This window comes from Brassica oleracea, chromosome C8 (genome assembly GCF_000695525.1).
Source record: "Brassica oleracea var. oleracea cultivar TO1000 chromosome C8, BOL, whole genome shotgun sequence".
NCBI classification, from domain to species: Eukaryota; Viridiplantae; Streptophyta; class Magnoliopsida; order Brassicales; family Brassicaceae; genus Brassica; species Brassica oleracea.
This window is the reverse complement of record NC_027755.1, coordinates 4,069,575-4,077,261: the sequence shown is the minus strand read 5'-3', so window position 1 is coordinate 4,077,261 and position 7,687 is coordinate 4,069,575. Positions and strand designations below refer to the sequence as shown.

Here is a 7,687-nt window from a genome sequence, read left to right as displayed (position 1 = left end):
GCTTTCTGATGCGATCGCGAACGAGGAAGAGGTCGCGTGCTGGAGCTGCTCTCGGGTCGCGAACGTCTAAGCTAGGATCAGGAACGCCTTGGGCTGAAGCTGATCGGGGACGCGAGCTGGAACAGATGCGGGAACAAGAGACGCGATCGGGGTTTAGGGTTCGTCGGATCGCCGGCTAGGGTTAGGGTTTTAGAGTTTTTCGATTTGGGTATTAGCTTAGAGATTTAGAGTTTCGTGCTGATAATGTATTATAAAAGTAATAGAATGTGTTATAAAAGTAATGGAAAAATCTATCTTTATTCATAACATAAAGGTTCCTTATATAGGTATTACAAATCATAATATCTTGGTTATAAGCCATTCACAATCTGGTTCGTAATAGTTTGGATTAACTAATTTCTTTTATAATACATAAAAAGGAAGCTAAACTTCCTAGATAGTTGACCACATGTTTAGCTAAGATCGGATATTCTTACGGATTATCAATATCAAAAACGAAAAATAAGAAAACAAAAAATAAAAGTGAGCATCGAACTTGGCTTACCAGGTCAAAGGTGCATGCATACAAACCACTAAACCAAAGCATCTAGTTTTATTTTGGCGCCCCAAATCCCTTATATACTAAAACACAAGTCACTTGGCCACTAAAATTTTGACACATAGATAATGTTGTAAAAAATAAAAAACAAAAAAAAAATATCTAAGTACTTAATTTGTCAATTTATCTTTCTCTCACGTTCAAAACTAACCGTCAGAATTTCAAATATTTTTTTCCTGTAATTTTTGATCTACGAATTTACTTATTTGACAAATCAAAGTGGAGCATATCACTTTTCCATAAAATATCAATTAATGTTAAGATAATGCTTAAAAAACAACCAATCAGATAATTAACAAAACAACTGTTAGCAAGAAATTGGCCCTAAACTCATTCGATGTTTTAGTTAAATCCCTATTTTTTTCTCTGATTACCACTATCACGTGTATGTTATCTATAACTTCCAAATCGTGGCATGATTTTAAACTGTTTCGTCTTTTATATACTTTATAATCAATTCATTTTTTCTTTATTTGCTTTTCTTCTTTCTTCTTCTCTATCATTTTTATCTTCTTCATCAACTTTTTTTCTACAGTTTTTCTGTGTACCAACAAAAAATATACATATTTGTGACTTTTGTATTCATATTCACTTTTTGTTTTCCTCAAATTAGTATCCTTTTAAAAAAAAATAGTGTGATTCAAACCGAAGATGTAACTTGAGCGCACTGATGTTTCAAAACGTCATTCTTCAAAACATGGAAAATCATAGCACGTTTGCAATTGAGGTAACAATAAGTACGTTTGAATCTATTATAAAAAGCATTATATATTTACAACTCAGTTTTCTATGATTTTTCCTTAGAATGCTAATAACATCAATCAAAAATTTATAATTTTGGAAACTAATAGACTGTTTGCATGTTTTGGTGATGATTGTATAGAAATGAGTAAACAGGTGATTGATGGTCTCAATTCAAATCTTATGCAAATGTGAAGAGCCGAAATAAAACAAAAAGCAGACAAGGTTAACCATATGCAAAATGAGAAGGTGACTAGCCTTCCAAATTATAGGAAGTTCGATGACGTTCCCAAGTTTTTTTGAGGCACTATGTAATAAAGAAATGTTGTCTGGATAGAAAAGGTAATTAATACTGTAAACTCGAGAGTTCCATTCTTGCTTCCTTTTTATAACCACGATTCAAATTTGTATTACAAATTTTTAAGTTGCATTAATCTTCATTGTAGGAATTGTAGTATTATAATGTGTTTACGATGACTTGATGATTTATGGTTACAAAGTTTCTTTTTTCAAAGTTGGTACTTTTCATGACCAAAGGTTTTCAAAATTTTATTTGATGACTTGACTTCTTATGTTTTAGATACATGACATGAATAATTTTACCATAACGTGTCTTTGAACCCTTTTTGGATCAAAAATTTCTCTGAACCTTATATTTTTTAGGGAAAATTGGGAAAAAGAGACACTTTCAACTTAGGTTGGTCTCAATAAAACTTGTAAGTGATTATTTAGTTAATTAGGATTTATATTCTCTTTAATACTATTATACCCTTCAATTAATCTAATTAATATTAATAATTTGTAATTGATTTAAGTTTTTATTAAAAAGGAAAAAAGAAAAAACAGAAAGAAAAAAAACATCCACGGAAGATATATTGCTCATCCCGACCAGAGGTCGTCTTCTTTAGCTCCTCACCACCGTGCTATGTGCTTCGTGTTGGTTTCGTCTCGTCGATTTCGTGGTCATGCTCTGTTCCAATCGCTGCGACCAAGCTTCCTCCATGGCTTCAACTCGTGATGTCACTCCTCAGTTTCATATCCGAAGGCTCCAATCTCGTCGTGCTCTCTGCTTCACTCCACTGTCACTGTTACATTGGAATCATCCCTTGCCGTCGCGGATCGAAGGAAAGCTTCTCGAAAGGCAACAATCAGTTTGGATAATTTTACAAGACAGGTCCTCAAACTTTTGACTAATCACGGATTTATCCCATAACTTTCTGTTTGTACATATTGCTCCTTAAATTAATTCCAAAAATTTCAGTTGTTCAATCTAGACCAGTCAGTATTCTTATTTTCAGCTTTGGTCCATGAATTTTCTATGTAATATTTGCCCCAATCTTCCAAATTTACAAAAATGTCCTTATGATTTTGCCTTAAACTTCCAAACGTGCACTTTTGACCCTGTTATATGAAAATTCAAAATATACAAAAGTCAGAAATTAATTGTGGATTAATCAAGGATCATTTTTTAAGATTTTTATTATACTTGATAGTATATAAACTGGTATACATATCAAAGTAGCATAAATCATGTGTGGTCTAGTGGCTTACGTGTGTATTTTTCTCTTGAATAACTTGGGTTCGAGTGAAGGAAAAAGCAGTTTTGATGATTTTTTTTTATTTCTGAGAGAAGATACTACGAGAGATTTAGGGTAGATTTAGTTTAGATTCAGGAAAGATATTTATCGAAATAGGGAAGTTTCCATATTTTTTGTGATTTCCTTATAATATGTATTCTACGTATAGCAGAGCACTGAAGAGAGGGTATGAGGTTTATTCTTCCCTACGCGTATGATAACGTAAAAGGCAGAAAAGGTTATCACACATAAAAACAGAAAGGTATTTCACAGAGTCGAGGTTATAAGTTGTAATAAAAGAACAAGTAGACTAAAGACATCTCGTTACAATACTAGCTGACGTAATCTAGCTCTAGTAGAATATAGAAGAAATTTTTGTTTGTATTCTCTACCCATGATAAATCTGTGTGTAATACTTACTATACGATTTGTAGACTAGGTAGATGGCTAGAATGAGTATTATATCCGTGCTAGAACATTAAATAAAACATGATTTCACTATTTTTAAAAATAAAATTTAAACATATAAGTAGTCATGCTAATGTTTCCAATGGTTTTCATATTTTTCCCAATTTTTAAAACTTAATTTACTATTTTTCCAATTACAAAAGGATAAAACCTGTCCAAAATGACCAAATGTATGAAAAATCCTATTTAGACAAACAAAAATTCAAAGAGTCTCTATTTGCCAATTCTCCTCACTTTTTATCATCAAATTCTATTAAATAACGTTTTGGACCTAATTGGTTTATATGGACAATGTTTTTTGATTCGATGGATAATTTTTTCATTCCAGTATTAGTTTTTAACTTCCTATTTTCCTATTTTGTAGATTCAAAGATGAATGTGGTGTTACCATGTTAGTACATTTTTAACCGTAAACATGTAGTGTTATTAAATTTTAAAATTAGGTGTTAGTTCTTATCTGAAAAAAAGAAATACTTTACCGGTACGTAGTACGAGACCAAATACTAGTAATATATAAATCCTGGCGCCCAAAACCTTCGCCGGAACCGAGGTTTGTCCACCCGGTTTAGATCCAGAAACCGGGGTATTATCCAAAGATATCACCATTGAACGTGTTATATAATCAATGGCATAGCAATGATGCACCCATATATAATCAAAGGCATAGCAAGGATATCACCACAAAAACTCGGTTATATAGTGGGATATTATATAACCAACTGTAAGTCGGTTTTGTTTCGGTTTGAAAATTATTCTGTTTCGTTCTATTTGGCTCGGTTCAATTGTTGATGAAAACAAAAAAATACTGAATTAGAAAACAATAGTGATTTTATGGAATAATTTTTGGATATAATTATATCTATTTTTGATACATTACATACGCACATCATCCAACTACACATAAATTTCTGTATATTCAATTCAATTTGGTCCGGCAGTTTTGGATCTAAGTAAAAATGAATCTCGAACCTGAGATCTAGCACCTACTCTCAATACGATCGGAGCACTCCCCTTCACAGACACGCTAGCCGGTTGGGAAAGAGCCAGGAAGCTAACCACGTTACCTCCAGTGGGACTCGATTCAGGAAACCTTGCCTCATGGATCATCTGGAATCTGTGGATTGCGCGAAATCAATTGATCTTCCAAAAAAGGACTTCCACACCAGAAGAAACAATTTCTAAAGCGATCTCAGATGCAAGGGAATGGATGCTTGCACAGACGCCTCCTCCCCCACCCAAAACGAAACCTTTGATCATAGTCGAACCAAACCCTAGGCTCCACGAAACTTCGATCTTCACCGACGCAGCGTGAAATCCTTCCTCGGGACATGCATGCCTTGGTTGGATCATTGATGATTTGGTTTCGCCACACCAATTCACAGCGACTTCACTCTTTGTAGCGTCGCCTCTCGTAGCGGAATCCTTGGCAGTCCTCTCTGCCATAAACTCTGCTCTCGCCCTAAGAATCGACTCCATCACTATCTTCTCAGATTCGCAAGTATTGATCAATACCATCAACAAGAAAGGAATGAAGTTGGAGATCTACAATGCTCTACGGGACATTTACTCTCTATCTACCACATTTAAGTCTATTGTTTTCAAGTTTATTCCTAGATCGTCAAACAACTCTGCAGACCTTTTGGCAAAACAGGCTTTATGGACCTTGAGCCCACTTTAGTTTTATTCTAATGAAATTGGAGTTTGAACAAAAAAAAAAAGTAAAAATGAATATGATTTACTCCAAAAGGTTTACAAACAATTTTGGTTTTATTCGGTTTAGTTTTTCATGTTATATTCATTTTATCTTTTTTTTTTTATATTAATTTGGACAGACTAGCACCAGAACATCCACTTCCTACTGCGTACAAAGACTCATGGAACGCGCTACAAGGAGTCCAAGCTAGAAGCGAGCCATGGATCAACGACTATGCCGATTTCAACCGGTTCTTCCTAGTCGGGGACAGTGCAGGAGCTAACATCTCGCACCATCTCGCATTCCGAACCAAACAGTCGGACCACACTGTCAAAATCAAAGGCATAGCAATGATGCACCCATATTTCTGGGGAACATAACCGATAGGCTCAGAGGTCTCAGACCAAGCAAGGAAACAAATGGTGGACGGATGGTGGCAATTTGTGTGCCCGTCCAATAAAGGATCCGATGACCCATGGATCAATCCGTTTGCGGATGGGTCGCCGAATCTTGAAGGGTTAGAGTGTGAGAGAGTGATAATTACGGTGGCGGAGAGAGATATATTGAGAGAAAGAGGAAAAATGTATTACGAGAAATTGGTGAATAGCAATTGGAGAGGCAATGTCGAGATTATGGAGACAAAAGGGAAAGATCATGTGTTTCATATATTCGAGCCTGATTGTGATGAAGCTAAAGGAGATGGTACGCCGTTTGGCTTTGTTTATAAACCAAGTCGAAGCTTGAAATCTGTTTCGTGCAATTTTTCTCTGTTATTACATGGCTTTTGGCATGTTTGTAAGCTGTAACAATTCATAAACTTTTGGTAATAATGTTGCTGTGTTCTCTTTAAAGCTGAATTACCCCTAATATTGTGACGTGAGTTTGAAAGCAGCATCTGCTCTGCCTTGTACGTACAAGGAGATGCTGCTCTGTATTGTACTTGTACCGATGAGTGAGAGAAAAACAAGATCCATACTTTAAGTGCAAAACGAAAATTCAGGCAAATACTGTGTCTAAATAGTGTTAACAATCTAAAACTTATTTTGTCTATGATATATGGTACGCATAGGCCGTCATGTGCCTAGTCGGGAGTAACCTAGTAAAACTCAACCATTTATTGTAAATAGATCTAAGAAAAATCGAAAATCTGGAAAATGTATGTAGATAGATCAAACTAAATGATGAATAAATTGACATCACCACTGATAAATAATGGAGAGGAGTAGGAGTCTTCGGAAAAGAAGAAAAAAAAACCTTCAACTTCCAAAAAATCGTCTGCATGAGATGTAGATGATGAATTGAAGAATAAGAAGGCAAATCAAAGATGGAATATTCAGTGTCTTGCAGGGATGATTCACCTTAGTTGTATTAATCCTCATCAACTGTAATTTTTGTTTAGGAAGTGTAGACGGATTCTTCCACAAAGCCCATAAAATAGTGGACCCGGCTAGTCAAGCCGGCCCAAGATAAAGATATCAGTTTAGCTAAACGCCCCCGACCGAACGCAGAGGCTCGGTTTCAGACTAATTTATTCGGCTTTAAGAAGTAAGCGCACCAGCTCGGCTTAAAAGCCGACTGCTCGGCCTAGTTGCTCGGGCCGAGCAGGATCTAGCCCATTAGGTCAGGACAACCTAAGGTACGCGAGGGGAGGATTCGTTTATATAAGGAGGAGAGGACGAACAGGAGAGGAAGTTCAGAACTTTACACACACTTGGCGGCTAGAAACTAGGGTTTTATTCGTTGTATTTTCGTCGACTTGTACTGTTCCGGCCAGCTTTCCGAGCACCAGCTTAATTTTCTGTTTATTCTTTTCGACTTGTAACCGATATAGATCCCGATCTAAAAAAACGTCTTCGAACTAACCCACCATCGGGTACGAGTTAAGACCGAACTCAGATTTAATAGACAGAATGAAGTTAAAGAAGTAAAGGATTCAATTTCAATTTAGAAAAAACAAAACGAAAGAACCAAAAGATTCACAAAGCAAAATAAACAACACTTAGATAACAATACTATATCATGATGGAACATGGCGCAAAGAAACTCATGTACCTTTTATCTTCATGGTGTTGTTGTGCCTCAAGCCATTTAATTCGTGAGGGGTCCTTCACCCCATGTAAAATATATGGACATATAAGGAAAGGGTTCTAACGTAATTAGTTATTCTTAATACCCTAGCTCTAGAAGTTGTATATAGTTTATCTAATGAATCAAGTCCGTTAACCTATAAAATATTCATGAGGTTGGAAGCGGCATGTGCTCTGTGTTGTGAAATTTGTGAGAGAAAATTCAGACCCTAACTTTAAAGAGCAGAACGAATTTTCAGGAAAATACTGTCTAACTAGGTAGTAACTCGCAGAATGAAGGTATTAATTTCGTTATTTTTAAGATGTTAAGACATTAGGTCTGTTTATTTTGGATATCAGTTTATTAGATGTGATGAAGATGATGAATCGAGAGAGATGAAAAAAGTGTAAAAGTCGTATTATTCAGCTCAAAACTGTAACTGTACATGTATGACTATATATATAGCTGGTTAAGCGAAAGGAAACTTAAACCAACTTAAACCAATCTAAGATAACCAGTTATAACTTTAATACCCTACCCCCC

General features: G+C 35.5%; 1 pseudogene; it reads left to right on the top strand.

Annotated features, from left to right (window-relative positions):
* The first annotated feature begins 5,108 nt into the window (after positions 1-5,108).
* LOC106308492 lies at positions 5,109-5,821 on the top strand (annotated as a pseudogene).
* The last annotated feature ends 1,866 nt before the right edge of the window (positions 5,822-7,687 follow it).